The 16,985-nt window shown below is 38.0% G+C and overlaps 1 protein-coding gene across 2 annotated transcripts in view; it reads right to left on the bottom strand.

Annotated features, from left to right (window-relative positions):
* The window catches only part of LOC149543804 (Stress responsive alpha-beta barrel domain protein), a 93,169-nt gene that overhangs the window by 16,307 nt on the left and 59,877 nt on the right, over positions 1–16,985 (bottom strand). The gene's annotated exons all lie outside the window — the stretch shown is intronic.

The following is a 16,985-nucleotide window of genomic DNA, read 5'->3' as shown; positions in this document are numbered from 1 at the left end:
TTCATGTGTCCTGCCTAAAGAAAGTTATGGGACAGAAAATCACAGTAACCACAAATCTTCCACCGCTCAATGAAGGGAAACTATTGTTAGAATCGGACGAAATCATCGATTTTCAAGAAAAGGCATTGTGGAACCGTACCATGAAGGAATACTTGGTACGATGGAAGCACTTGTTGCTCGATGATGCCACTTGGAAAGGTGAACGCATTCTTCAGCATTCAACGTTACATTTGCTTGAAAACAAGCAAACTTTAGGACGAGAGGACTGTAATGTTTTAGGCATAAAATAAATAAATTATTCAACCTTTGTTTATGGGCCGATTGATCCAACTTATCTCAGACCCATTTTACTTTTAATTGTTTCCGTAGATGTTTGTCGTGCCTCCTATTGGTACTTGGTTTCTCCCTCGACGGGGCATTTATGTCTGTGAGGTTGTGTTATTTTATTATGTGATTTGAATTATTTCTTTGCACTGCAAATTCTTGTAGGAATTTTGTATTAATTATCATTTCAGAAGTGGAAGAGCTTCCCTACTTGGCTAGTTCAATTTCAGCGAGATTCAACCCTCACCCTATTTCAATTCTTTGTATTACTTTGCTTCAAATCTAGCACATCTAGAGCACCATCTTTATCTGCAAATATAATTGGAAAATATCTATATTCAACATCTATTTTTGTTTGGCATATATCTTGTGCAATTGGTGTTCTAATATTATCTTATCTAGCATATAATGTTGGAACTCATTGTACTTACTAGATAGCATATTCAAATCCCATACAACACTTTCTTTATTCGTGTAAGTGTTTTCTTTCCTTCTGTGTGGCCTCCGACTTCCTACAATGCAACCTCTGACCTCTTACCATGCGCCCTCTAGCTACCTTCCATGCGATCTCCGACTTCCTTGTCGTGAGGTCTCTGGCTTCCTTTCCATGCGACCTCTGGTTTCCTTTCATCCGGCCTTCGGGACCCTTCCGTGTGGGCCTTTAGGACCCTTTCGTGCGGCCTCTGGCTTCCTTTACATGCGGCCACCAACTTCCTTCTATGCAGCCTTCAGCTTTCTACTGTGTGGCCTCTAGCCTCCTTTTCGTCCGGCCTCTAACTCCCTTCTGTGCAACCTTCGGCTCCCTTCTATGCAGCCTCTGGACCGAGGTCACCTCCAAACCGAAATCACCTCCGAACAGTAATCACCTCCGAACAGAAACACCTCCAGACAAAGATCGCCTTCGGAACATTACATTTGCATACAAACCCTCACCTTGTTTTGATGATGTTCCCTAATTTTGGTCAAAAAATATTGTAACATTTGGAGAATCAATTTATAACATTCAAGATCCAACATAATGATAAATGATTTGGTTCTTGCCAAAATATCTAAAATATTAGCCCTCTTATCAAAAGTAAGGGCTCTAACATCATGTAACCCATTTAAGCTCTCCACAATCAGCTATATAACCCTATTCACTATGTCAACAATATAAGGTGCTACAAGAGTTGTTATTCTTATAATCTAATTGTGATGAAAAGTAACTGCAAGTCTCACCTCTTCATAAGGATGTTCCATGAACCTGTGTTAGACCAAAGCAAGCATTAAAGGTTGTAAAGCTCAATTCAAGAGCTTAAAATCTGACAAGTCTACTTTGGACAAATATGAATCTAATTCATCCAGCTTCAAGAGAACCCCATCAGGAAATTTCATGTGCTCCAATTGTAATCCAAATACATAGAAGCAATTCTCTACTTCCTTTTTCTTTCTACGAATCTCTTAATTGATCACCATTGAATGTATCATTGAACTCTTTAGAGAAAATACCACTTTTCTTATCTTCTATTGCCTTAATTTTCCAAACTGAATTGCACCAGATCTGATGCACATTTCCATAGGTCGTGAAATGCCACCAAAATGTCCTACCACTTTAATATGTTGCCCTGTTTCACTCTTTTCCTTCCAAGAATCTTGTCAACCATTTTGCAGAAATACAGTGCTTATAGTTGTATATATTTTCTTTCAATGTATTCTAATGTATCAATAATAGATAACCATTACAATTTTACAGCAATCAAACTTTCCACGACTGAACTCAGTAATTAAGTTTAAACTAGTGGAAGTCCGAAGAATCTATCATTGCTGAATACTCTCAAGCTAACAGTCCACATCAATTTGTTGCAGAACAAAGATATATTTGCACACTCAAAGACAGTAACAACTTTGATGTTCAATAGAAAATAACCACCTCAATCTTAGTGATATTTGCTTACATTCCAATGCCCAAATTACAAGGGCAACAGTTCTTTCTTCAAGAGTTCATACCAACATCCATAGCAACACCCAAGAGTTCATGCCGTCATTCCTGAGCATACCTTCCTTTGGACTTAGTCACCAAGCATCTGTATATTCAGCTAAGAACTATTGGATGTTGCTAATACAAAGAATTATTCAGGTATGATATAAGTTGCTCCCATAAGACACTATAAGGTTCCCATCATAAAATAAATAATTAATCAAACTTGTGTTTATGGGCCGATTGATTTAATATATCTCGAACCCATTTTTATTTGATTGTTTTTGTAGGTGTGGCCATTCGCTATCTTTCTAAACTTTCAAAAAGTCTCTCCGAAGGATATTTAAGCACAGCCTGTAGGTAATAGTTGGTATGCGATTTGGATTATTCTCTTTGTACTACGAATTCCTGTTGGAGTTCAATATTGTTCACCATTTCGGAAGTGAAAGATCTTCCGTACTTGGCTTTCTCCAATTTTGGTCAACCCTCACCCTATTCCATTTGTGTATTACTTTGATTTGGATCTGACACATCAGGAGCACCATCTTTGTATGCTATTATATTTTGTGATTGGAACAACTATCTGGAATATGTGGGTATTAAATTTCCATTTTATGTTAATTGCATGATTGGCATTACTATTATTGGCAAGTACTTATTGTTAAATCACTCTTCGTGTAGCCTACACACCTCCATTCCTCTTCACCAAGCTCTTCATTGCCAAGGTCACCATACGACCGCTCCTATCACCCTCATTTCCACCGTACACTCCACCTCTGTCATTGTACGACCCTTACTCCTCACCGTTTGCCTCATTTCCAATACAGAATGCCATCTTCTCCACACCATACATTCCCTCGTTTCCAATACTGAATGCCATCTTCTCCACACCGTACAACCCCTAGACACCACCATATGGCCTTCCAATCAACTCGCACAGTCTTCCCAACCCCAACTGTATGGCCCTCAATGTCAACTATATGGTTTCCTAGTCCCAACCGTACTGCCTCCCACTTTCAACCGTACGGCCTTCAGGTTCAACCGTATAGCCTATCTATTGCATCTATATTGTCTCTTAGTCCCAACCGTACAGCCTATTTGCTCAACCATATGACCTTTCAAGCAGTCGTACACTACCATATGGCTTAGTTACTCCTCCCTCTAATCCGTACACTTCCTTTGACTTCAATTGTTGGGATTGGAACATTATAGTGGTATCAGAGCTTTTGATCTTGCCAGCCTGTGGACAGTTAATGAAAGTTTATAGTCAAAAAAGAAAGAGATCCCATTCAGTTGATAGAATGGGCAATCCAAAACCCAATACTGCTGAACTAATGGCGCTACTAAGGGATCTTTCAAGGAATCAAGCTCAAATCAATGATACTCAACGACTTATGGAAGAAACTCTCAAGAAACTGGCAAACAATAAGATATCTGGGGAACAAAATGGTCACAGCTTGGACTCGGTGTCGAGTAACGCAAACCCTCATCCAGCACGATCTCAACCTTCCATGCCAACCTTCCCCCCATGGATGGAAGTGTCACAAAAAGAAACGGAACCAACTTTTGCAGAAATACAAGAACAACTGAGAGAAGAATGGAGAAATGCCAATTTGGAAGGAGACATTTCATATAAAGATTATGTGGAATTGAGAATGGGTTATTCTAGAATAGGAAATAGAGGATATTCTAATGATGATCTCAAAAGGAAGTTGAGAAAAGTTAACCTATCATCATTTGATGGATTAGGATCTATGAGTGCACAAGCCTGGGTAATCAAGGCAGACACTTACTTCTGGGTCAATCTAATGCCAAAAGAAGAAGCAATTAGGTTTGTTGCTCTCCATTTAGAAGGAATAGCACACAAATGATGGCAACATAATAGAATCACACTCAAACATGACCAGATCAACACGTATGCGAAATTTACTAAAAGATTAATAAAGAGGTTCGACAACCAAGATCTGGAACTCAAATTCAAGGAGTTGGCATAGTTGAGGCAAATAGGATCAATGGAACGACATTAGGTGGTACTCTTCGTAGACAGAGTGATGGAACCTTTAAAGGGATGGGCTAAAGGGTTGAATCCAGCCACCCTTTTGGAAGCAATCAAAATGGCTCGAAGCATGGCATTTTCGTTATCTCCTTCCATCCGAAGCAGCTTTCACTCCAAGCCCCCATTAGTACCAAAAGAAAGCCAACCTCCGCCACGAAATCCCCCCATGGATGAAGCCACCAGGCAGGATCTACGAAGGAAGAAATTATGTTTCAGTTGCAAAGAACTGTGGGAGTCCAGACACAGATGCCTTGGAAAAGGAAAGGTATATTACATTGAGATCATGCCGGATGACAAGCAAGAGAATTCTTTTACCAAAGATGAACACCAACAAGAGGTCCCTGAAGACACCGGTCTCAACCATATGGAGAGAGTCACAGCATTAGTGAAACGTGGAGGAACCATTGCCCTTGCCAGCAGCCCAAGATATTTAGTTTTTAAGGTACAAGGAACTCTCCAAGGTCAAAAGGTGATTTCAATACTATACAGTGAAGCTACCTTGAATTTCATAAACTCATCACTCATGAAGCTAAAGGGATTACCCACAGAAGCTCACACAGGGTTCCAAGTCAAGATTGCCAAAGGGTCAATGTTACCATGCACACACCTTGTTTCCCAGTTAAGCATCACCATGGGTAACCACAGAATAACAAAAGACTTCTTTGTATTAGACCTGGCAAATATGGAAGTCATTTTAGTCATACAATGGATGGCATCTCTAGATGAGTACACAAAAAGTTTCAAGCGGATGGATTTCACTTTTGTGGTTGATGGAAAAAAGGTGGTCCTGAGAGGGATGACAAATGAAGGTCCGAAGGAAGTATCTGCACAGAAAATGAAAGCTATTTTCCAACATCATGACATTTTGTGGGCCACACAGTGCTTTGTTTCTACAAAGCCAATCAAGGGTCGACAGACATACTATCTAAATAATAAACTTCAAACCATTTTGGACAAGTATGAGCGGGTTTTTTTCCAACATTCTGTCAGGAATACCTCCCCATCAAGGTTTTGAGCATACCATCAAACTAGAAACAGGAGCAAAGCCAGTTATCACCACTCCATACTGACATCCAAAAAAAATCAAAGATGAGATTGAGAAGACCATTCAAGAACTGCTCGAGAAAGGATGGATCCGTCCCAACTCTAGCCCTTTTGAGTCATCAATAGCATTGGTTAAAACAAACGAAATGATGTGCATGTGTGTGGACTACCATGTGTTGAATAAGAAAACAATAAAAAACATATACTCTATTCCCAGGATCAATGAATTGTTAGATGAATTGCATGGTGCAATTCATTTTTCTAAAATAGATCTCCATTCCAGATACCATCAGATCTGCATGAGGGAAGAAGTCGTGGAAAAGACGGCTTTTCGTTGTCACCACAGACATTTATGGGTTCTTGATCATGTCGTTCAGATTAACAAATGCACCAGCTACTTTCTAGTCTTGCATGAATCACATCTTCAACAAACAATTGTGTAAGTACTTGCTGGTATTTTTTGATGATATCCTCATTTATAGCAAAACTTGGGAAGAACAGCTGAAACATTTGGATGAAGTCCTAAGGATCATGGAGGCTCAATCTTTGTTCGCCAAGTTATCAAAGTGTGAATTCGAGATGACAAAATTATTGTGCCTAGGGCACATTGTCAATAAATATGGAGTGCAGGTCCACCAGGAGAAGATTCAAACAATCCTTGATTGGCCCCCACCAAAATTGCTCTCTAAATTGCGAGGGTTCTTTGGATTGTGCAGTTATTATTGACGATTTGTAAAAGGATTCTCTCAACTCAATGCACCATTAACAAATTTGACTAAGAAAGACTCTTTTCGGCGAAATAAAAAAGCATAACACACTTTTGATAAGTTAAAAGAAGCAATGAGCACTTGCTCAATTCTCACCTTACCTGACTTCACTCAACCATTCATTTTCGAGTGTGATGCATCCGAAGAGGACATTGGCGCGATATTGATGCAAGATAGACACCCTATAGCCTATGAGAGTCGGAAGCTTACACAAATAGAGCGTCTATATTCCATCTATGACAAAGAAATGTTAGTCATCGTGCAAGCACTGACCAAGTTCCGGCAGTATTTGGTAGGTGCCAAGTTTATTGTCCGTACTAATTATAATAGTTTGAGATGTTTTATGGAGCAACAGGATCTGAACAAAAGGCAACAAAAATGGATAAGATTCAGGGTTTTGATTTCGACATTGAACATCTGAAAGGAAAGAAAAATGTGGTTGTAGATGCCTTGTCAAGAAAACCCATCATTTGCTTACTGTCTCAAAATTCAGCTGACTAGAAAGCACACTTATTGGTAGAATATTCCAAAAATACATTGCATGTAAAATAATGGACAGTGACATGCAACATGACCGATACAATGTGGTGGATAACGTCATTTATTATAAGGATCGGATATACTTAGTGCCTGAATCCAAACTGAAGCAGAAAATTTTGAAGGAAATACATGCCTCACCCTTAGCCGGATACCTAGGTTTGCTCAAAACCTATAGATAGCTCAAGGAGAGATTTTAATGGAATGGACTTAAAGGAGATGTATTGTAGTATGTGCGGGAATGTGCAGCTTGTCAGCAAAACAAATCCAAACATACTTTAGCTGTCAGGTTACTGCAACCCTTCCCTATACCAGAACAGAAGTGGGAAGTATTTCCACGGACTTCATCACTGGACTTCCGAAGGTAAAGGGTAAGGATTGTACCTTTGTGGTGGTTGATAGACTAACGAAGTATGCACACTTCTTCACTGTCTCCTCAGATTTCTAGGCCGCATAGGTAGCTGAATTATTCTTCAAAGAAGTTTTCCGTCTGCACGGGTTACCCCAAAACATTGTTAGTGACAGGGATGGTTGGTTTCTTGGTATTTTTTGGACAGAATTGTTTCGGTTGGCAGGAACAAAATTGTCGCCAAGTACTAGCTACCACCCTCAGACAAATGGACAAACGGACAAACGGAGATTGTGAACAAATGGCTAGAAGGCTACCTCCGGAACTATCTTTCGGCACAACAACGAGCATGGGTCAAATGGATGCATCTGGGAGAATACTGTTACAATACCACTTATCACATGTCCATTGGGATGGTGCCCTTTAAAGCACTATAAAGGTATGAACCCCTTTCATTTATCGACATGGTACTGAGTGACAGTCACACGAAAAGGGCGAGGGATTAGCTTCAGGAAGGGCAAGACATCCTGAGTTCCTTGAAGGAGAACTCACAAAGGGCACAAAATCAACAAAAGATCTATGCCAACAAACACCGGAGCGAGAGAAGTTTCAAATTGGGGGACTTAATCTATCTCAGATTCCAGCCATACTGAAAATCCTCACTGAAGACAAAAAGGGAAAAAAAAATTAAAGCCACAATTTTATGGTCCTTATCGTGTAGTTCGCCGTATCAGTGAAGTTGCCTTTGAACTAGAACTTCCAAAAGGAAGCCGCATCCATAACATCTTTCATGTTTCCTACATGAATAAAGTTGTGAGATAGAACATCACAGTAACCATAGATATTTCGCCACTCAATGAAGAGGGGAAGCTCGTGTTAGAACCAGCCAAGATCATTGATGTATGTGAGAAAACTCTGCGAAATTGTACCCTTAGGGAATTCTTGATATGCTAGAAAGACTTGTCATTGGATGACTAGACTTGAGAAGGTGAACACATACTACAGCATACGACATTGCACTTGCTTGAGGACAAGCAAATAATGGGACGAGAGGACTTTAATCTTCCCATCATAAAATAAATAATTTATCAAACCTTTGTTTATGGGCCGATTGATTTAGTATATCTTGGACCCTTTTTTTTTGTTTGCTTCCATAGGTTTGGCCGTTGGCTATCTTTGTAAACTTTTGGAAAGTCTCTCAGAAGGATATTTAAGCATGGCATGTAGGTAGTAGTTGGTATACAATTTGGATTATTCTCTTTGTACTGTGAATTCCTGGTGGAGTTCAGTATTGTTCGCCATTTTGGAAGAGAGATCTTCCCTACTTGGCTTTCTACGGTTTCAGTGAGATTTAACCCTCACCCTATTCCATCTATGTATTACTTTGCTTTGAATCTGGCACATCGGGAGCACCATCTTTGTTTGCAATTATATTTCGTGATTGGAACAACAACTATCTAGTATATGCGAGTATTAATTTTTCATTCTATGTTAATTGCATGATTGGACTTATCATTATTGGTAAGTACTTATTGTTAAATCACTCTTCGTGTAGCCTGCACACCTCCATTCCTCTTCGCCAAGCTCTTCATTGCCAAGGTCACCACACAACCGCTCCTATCTCCCTCATTTCCACCGTACACTCCACCTCTGTCACTGTACGGCCCTTAATCCTCACCGTTTGCCTTGTTTCCAACACCGAATGCAATCTTCTCCACCCTGTACAGCCTCCGAAACACCACCATACGGCCTTCCAATCACCCCGTATGGTCTTCCTAGCCCCAACCGTATGGCCTTCGGTGTCAACTGTAAGACTTCCTAGTCCCAATTGTATTACCTCCCACTTTCAACCGTATGACCTCTCTATTGCATCCATATGGCCTTTCAGTCCCAACCATACGGCCTCTTTGCTCAACCTTACAGCCTTTCAGATAGTCGTACACTACCATACAACTTAGTTGTTCCTCCCTCTAATCCATACACTTCCTTCGGCTTCAATTGCTAGGATTGAAACATTACAGACACAGGAGTTTTTCATTATGTCACAAAGGTTCTTTAATCACATATGGCCCAGTGAATGAACCCACGCACCATGTGTTGTGCTGAAGATCAATGGTTTCCAGCTCTCCGACCTCACCCCAATGAGTCACTCTCTAGGTTAGTAAGCATATCAACCAATTTCTTGACTTTCAATGGTTTCTATTTACGTGTTGCCACTTAATACTCTTCAAATTATATATAAATTTACATATATCTAGCAAAATTCATATAGAATAGGGTTTTCACCAATTGTAACATTTGTAGCATTCATTGGTCTTTTAATCAACTGATGACACCCTTGTCACTCTCATATATAGTTATTAAAGCTTGCACTTGAAACTCGCTTAGGTGATAATTACTATGTCTTGGAACCTCTGTATCTAGGAAGGTTCACTAAGTTTCTAGATAACCTAGTTAGCAATGAAAGAACTTCAATACCAGGAAGCCCAATACATTCATGCCAATTTCTCATGGTAAATTGGCAATTCACATGCTTGACCCCTCATAGAGATGTTTTGCTAATGGGGTTGCAAGTAGAGTGGGTTTAACCATCGAGAAAACTTCATTGTTAAGCGTGCTCAAGCTAGAGTACTACTGGGATGGGTGACCTCCTGAAAGTCTCAGTGCTTCACTACTGTAAGCATCACCTAGATCAAATGAGTGCTAAGTCTTCCATTTATTCTCATGAGAGATAGGTTCATGTGAATCACTACTCATGAAACATGGGTCAATGAGTTTGACTCAAAAACTATACAGTTGAATGCTGATAAAATATCACAATTTGACTTGTTGTGGAAAATATCTCCTACTTATCAACTGATGAGCTTAAGGGGCTTTCTATGAAACAGTTCATAAGGCACAACACTTGGTGAAGGTTTTGCAAATGGGGTTGCAAGCAGAGTGGGTTTAACCATGAAGTAAACTCCGTAGTGAAGCACGATCAAGCTGGAGTAGTACTAGGATGGGTGACCTACCAGGAAATCCTGATGCTTCACCTCTATAAGCATCACTGAATCCAATGAGTGCTAAGTATTCCATTTATTCTCATTAGAGATGGGTTCGTGTGAATCACTACAAATGAAACATGGGTCAATAAGTTTGACTCAAAAACTAAACAGTTAAATACTGATAGCAATATCATAATTTGACTTGCTATGAAAAATATCTCTTGCTTATCAATTGATGAGTTTAAGGGGCTTTCTGTTGAATGGTTCATAAGGCACAACGCTTGGTGAAGGTTTTGTAAATGGGGTTGCAAATGGAGTGGGTTTAACCAAGAGGGAACTCTGTAGTTAAGTGTGCTCAAGATGGAGTAGTATTGGGTTGGGTGACCTCCCAAGAAGTCTCAGTGCTTCACCTCTGTGAGAATCACCTAGATCCAATGAGTACTAAGTGTTCCATTTATTTTCATGAGAGATGGGTTCGTGCAAATCACTACTCACAAAACATGGGTCAATGAGTTTGACTCAAAAACTACATAATTAGATCTTGTTAGCAATATCATGACTTCATTACTTTTCATTACTTTTCATTGAGCTCCATTAAAGTCATTTTATTAATTTATTAAATAATTAAATTAAGTCATCATTAAATTTGATATAATTTGGCAACTTAAAATTTAATTATTTTATTGACTTCTAATGTCCCAAAAGGGGAACATTACATTATGTAATTGAAAGTGAAGTCAATGGAAATTGTAATTATGTGGTTCACAAAAAAATACAGCAATGGAAACCCCAGGCTGTGTGTATGTACATGTAAGCTTTTTAAGTTCAAATTTATTAATATTCCTAGTTCCAAAGGGCTTTTGACATGGGGTATGTACTTTAACTTTTCTCCGTTGAAGTTGTGTAATAAATGGAGTTTCTAGCACTATAGCAGCAGGAAACAACTTGAGTTGGAAAGAAACTACTTTAAAGCAAACTAATTCTAAAATAAGTAATAAAATACTAAAGGCCAAACATAGACTCTTCCATTGTTTAAAAATGAAATGCCCAGAATAGCCACTGTCAGACGTTATTAATACTAAAAATAGAAGATGCCTTTGTAATGTCCCCTCTTTAGTTCGACATGACATTGATCATGGATTTTTCCTATTCCAGACTCTCATAGGCAAATGGTGTAGAGAGAGAGTCAATTCTGCGGATCAGATGGTCATATCTTGCTCTTGAAGAAGTGTTAAGAGGTTATATTTTATTATTATGTGTTATTGGGGCCTACATGTTATAATTTTAAGTTGAGTTGCACTTTTTATTTTATAAAATTACTTTATTATAAAAAGTGCATTATAATGAGATTTTATAAAGGATGTTTCTAGAAGTTCTAGCAACTTCTTAGAAAAGTGAATAAATAGAGGGCTGGGCCTCTATTTTTGGACAGGCTTGGATTTGAGATTTCTTCTACTTCTTCCATTGAGGAGCAAATTTGTAGTCTCTTGGGTCTGCAAATATTATTCGATCTTTGGGAACGAATCACTCCCCTAGATTGGCATAACTGAGGTAGTGAAATATCTATTGAAGGGTTGCATAATTGGAGTTGGTATTCAGCCATCTCATTGGTACTTCATCGAGAATCCGTTGTAGGGTTTGTCCGTGGTTGGAATAAGGGCTTGAATTCATCATAGCATAGGTGGATCATTTTGGCAAGGGTTTGAAGACATAATTGGCACATTTTCAGAATTGCAACTCCAGGGTTTGGAATCAAATATTTGCTCATATCTCCTCAACCTATTGGGGAACTATTCTATGCTTTTGGGAGGGCACAATATGACCCTAGGCAACCCCAATTAGGGCATTTTCGTCAGCAGTAAAAATACAAAAAAATCAGATATTGAAATCGCAGTCTCCCAGCTACCTGGTACGGCCAACACAGGGTTGCAGATTTGTCACAGTTGGAGGGCAGTTTGGGCAGATTTGGGGTGTCGACTTCATCAGCCGTCATCAGCAAATTAAGGCAGCAATCCAGGTTCTTTTACATTGCAATTGAGTTGATAGTTGATGGCAAAAAAAATGTAAAAGTTGCATTGTATTCACTGCTGTAACAGTCATATATATATTCCAGTCATATATATTCCAATCTGAACAGTGATATCATAGCATTGTATTGTCTTGTCAAGGGTTTGGTAGATTACAATCAAAATTGCATAGTTAGACAGTTCATTAATATCTGCTATTTAATTCAGTCAATTTGTGTGTTCAGATCAGTCCTTTGTTGTAATCAGATTAGGACTGCATTTATGAGGGTTACATATGGTCTTCCATCTATAATCATATGCATTTGCACCACATTCCATAAATGTCGCTAATAGCAAGCTGAAATTTGCCATAATCTGAATATTGTTATTGGTACTGTTATTGTTCATTGGCATTGTACTTTGTGGTTTCGTTGCACAACAATTAGCCTTATTCGCAGCTCTATTCAGTTACATGCCAAGTGTTTGACAAATTGTCTCAGTCCAGTTTGAGGGTTTTAGTGGCCTTAATAGTTAAGGGTCATTACAGCCTTAGTGAGTGAGATTACAAAGCAATCTTTCCTGCTGAACTAGTGAATCTATACTAAGACTTGACAACTCTTTGACCACCATGCACAATGATATGACAATTTTTTTAATTTGAAAACCTCAACTTTGAAATAATTTTTATGCCTTGAATCTGAAAGGTATTTGTTCCACTTTGCAAGATAGGACCTCGAAATACTTTAATCAAATTTTCTTGAGATAACAACTCGAAGGCTGAAAGTTTACTTTTTCTTCGCAGATTCTACCAAAGGTTTATTATGTAGATTCTGATAAACCAACCTGTTGGAAATGAAAGACAAATGCTGGGAAGCAAGGACACTTTATTGGGGGTTGTTACTTAATTCTGTACTAGCCATTCTATCCTCTATTACTTTTTCGATGTAAACTCATAAAGTACCATGCAATAGAAAGCAGGTTGAAGGATGATGAATTTAAGTTAACCCTGCCAATATCTCTTGCAACACTATAGCTACTAGAAAAATCTTCACACAGTGCTTGAAACCACCTTCAAACCTGCAAAGACGTGAATATACAGCCTTGTTTTTCTCTTTGAACAGAAGAAAAGAATATCTTGGTGAATATGAATAGAATACAAGCATTAAGGCTCTATCTTTCATGATTTTATTATTTTTTCTTTGCTTTCAGCCAACTGAATCTAAAGAGGTGCCTCCTTATTATGATTTTCTCATACAAATCCATCCTTGGGGAATTTTCTTAATGCTGGGTGACAGAAAACAGGCTGCAACAAATGAGTGGAAGAACCAATGTAAGAGTATGACAAACTTAGTTGCTGATTTGGCTTTAAAAAGGCATTTGCTTTCATCACAATTTAGCCACTGATACTTGAAAGAATATATTGATGGTTGAACCATCATAAAAGCATGCCTTATTAACTTGAAATGTTTCTTGAAAATTGTCATTCTTTCTTGCTGGGAACAGTTAATTTCTTAGTTGCCGAATCGGGCACGCAAATCGGATCTACGGATTTGCAAAAAAATAATTCCTATTATGATTCGTAAGGATTCTAAGAGATGGGGGAAGTATACCAGCATATATATGTATCAATAATTGAGGGGCCCATAAATTTTAGGGTTCTGAAGAACACAGTTATGCATACAGAATGGTGCATGAATGCGTACAGAGGGCCCTATGTATGTATGTATGTATGTATTATATATACAAAAAATAAGAGAAATATACATGAGAGAGCAAATTTTGGGTGAAATATATTTGGATGTTGAATATAAGGGTCGTTTTAGGGTTAGAAAGCAAAATATATATTTTAAAAGTCATATTAAATAAGTTGGACCCACTTAAAACCTTAGCCTACCTGTCGATCCTTGAGGATTCACACAGATTCGCACTGGATCCTTCAAGATTTGTGCTGGATTCGTGTTAATTCAGGCAGGGCCCTTGTTTTACACAATGGATACGAATCCACTATGTAAAACAAGGATCCTGCATGGATCGGCATGAATCCGGGCACGCATTCAAATCCGAAGTGGACGTGGACCCAAATCCAACCTTCCAAGCACAAATCCAGTAACTAGGGGTAATTTGAGTCTCTGCCATTTTTAACTTCCTTTGGTGGACTTTTGGAGTGATTAGGTCACCAAAAATATGCACCCTTACATCAGCTTCAGTTTATCCTTCAAGCAAGGCACGTTTTACTTGAGCCCTTGGCAACCCTTCACCTTCAACTTGGCTGAAAAAGCATGTGAGATTGCAGCTTAAAAGGTGTGTTGCTGTCCAATTTAGTGGTGCTCGATTCTCAAACATTTCAACTAATGAGAAATATGTGTCTAGTTCATAAATCCATGAATGTCTTGTGCATTTTTTAGAGGCATCAAAGGTAGATAAGGACAAACAGCCTAAACTTTGTTATAAATCCTGATTATGAATACCCCTATCCCTCTTAGGCCTGTACCTCAATTTAAGCTGACAAAAATCAATCTAGAACATTACAGCATGGAATTCATCTCTTAATGACTGACATTCATGCAAATAATTCACATAACTCTCTCCATCATTCCATTATCCTCCATTTTCTTCTAATTGCTTCTCTTGTTAAAAATGTGGGCACGTAGTTTATTTGATGATCTAATAATTGTCTGGATGCTGTTGTTAGATACATTATTCATAGTGTTAGTTGCTTCCTCATTAAAATTCTGATCAAGCCTGTGCATATTCACATTTTGCAATGTTTATGTCAATAAATTTGCTAATTGTATTGTCCTTTAGCGAGATCATTAAGTATTTGTTGCATGCTATTCTCTTCATTACTTATTTCCTATCAGCTATAGATTCTTCAACCCATTCCTTAAGATATAAAATTGCAAAAGGAAACTTTCTAGAATTTTTGGAAAATTAATTTGCCCTCTTCACAGATTTATTTGATAATACCTGTTAGCTCTTTCACTAGGCTGCATATGCGTCATCTCGAATCTTCAACATGGTAGCAAGATGGCCAGGTTTGATACCACTGTAAAATGCCAAACTAGTTTTTTCAGTTTTTGACAATTGTTTGACAAAATACCAGCATTGGATTGTTCTAATTAGTTGTACGATTTTTCAAGTGTTTTGACAGAATGATCATACAATAATGAAACTTAAACTAATAACGATAGTTTCCTTTCAGTGTAATGCTACAATAGGTTTTATCACCATATGGCATGGATTGGACAATACATAAATCATTTATATTATTGATCAGATGAAATATCTTGCATATATTAATATGAAGCATATCTATCCTCTAGAATGGTTGCTGCAGTCATCTACAGGTCTACCATAAGTGATGACTCTTTCATGATCCTGCAATTGACATAGAATGGCAGCATGAAGATTAAAAGTGGTGGCACTGCTATGTAAGAGTGCAGGCAGCAACTTCTCCTTGGCTCTCACAACCTCCAAATTCCTTACAGCAATCATAACTTCAGTGGTTGGTATTTTGACCAGTCAAACTGATTCACCGATTTAAATTTTCACACCTATTCTCTGATGCCACAGCTTATTAGGTAGTATCTTCGATAAGCAGGGTCTACATCAAATGATCCTAACCTATCATAAACCTACACCATTCTCATACAAGTGTAGCCTCATTCATAGTACAAATACCTGCAAACTCAATTGGTACAGATTGTACACTCTTGTAAGGTGAGCGGCTAGAATATACAACAAAAATAAAATGCCAACCAATATCCAATTAATTGATTTCAGCTAAATTGATTACTGTTTTCTAGCCAAACGTATGCGATAAACATTTTTCTCAAAGTGATCCTTTTAGGCCATTTATGTATATGTATTATATAGCCCTCCAATGAATATTTGCTATTATTTATCACTGAATTGCCTCCAAAAGTAATATTTCGCCTTGTGCAACCCTTTTATATGATATTTTATCATTCTGTTGACAATATGTTGGTTTCATTTAGTAGGTTTAAAGCATCGTGATAATTAGAACCTCTGTTTGTCCATACAGTGTAGTTGCCTCTGTGGCCTTCTTTGAAATAAATTGATGCACTACTCATGCTTCTGCATCATGCAATTTTCTCTAGAAACCTGAATTATATTGTATACATCCTGTGATATTGTCCAATTGTTTTGTTGCTAATTTTGCCTGATTAAATTTGAATTTTTACATTGCATTTCCAAGATTATATGAAGTACAATCTTTCAATTCAACTCCACTCCAGTAACTTGCATACATCTGGTCTTGCACGAGAATAACTTTGAACGTCAACAATCATCAAAAAACCAAAACTTACAATGAACACTGTGCCTTAATCAGCAGTCAACTTCTATGATGGCCGTGCATAATGCCATAATACTCTGGGCAAGATAAGAAAAGATAGTTGACTTTACTTACTACTAGGAGCTTGAAAATGCTCTAAAGCAATCTGAAACTTTGAGCCGCATTTCTTGTGAAATTTTAAGGAGGCTGAGTACATGGTCAAAAAACATGAGTGGAATGTTTGAAATAAAAGCGTTTGTTACCTGCAGACCCTGAAATGATGTACCAGATTTAAAGAGAGAAATTGCAAAAATAACTATAAGAAAGGATATGTAACCTAAGCAGGATCTCCACTACAATGATAAGTAAATAGCACCAATTGCTTACATTTATAAAGTAACCAAAGGAGCATCTATGTTACGAAATAAAGAAAATAGCACCAAACACTTACATTTGCAGCTTCTTCCTACGATGTTATAAACACAACACACTACTGTTCATCTTTTATGCTCCAACTTTCCTATCACTAATTTAGCCACTCTGCCAAAAAAAGAAATACTTCCTGACTAGCTTAAAATCAGGATTCATTATTTACAAAATAACCAATTAAAATCGTATTAAATTCTATGAACCAATGTGGCACTGAATTATGAAGATAAAA

The sequence above is a fragment of the Cupressus sempervirens genome, chromosome 8, assembly GCF_028749045.1.
Source record: "Cupressus sempervirens isolate cs-2001-9-10 chromosome 8, ASM2874904v1, whole genome shotgun sequence".
Taxonomy (NCBI): Eukaryota; Viridiplantae; Streptophyta; class Pinopsida; order Cupressales; family Cupressaceae; genus Cupressus; species Cupressus sempervirens.
This window is presented reverse-complemented; position numbering and strand designations above follow the sequence as displayed.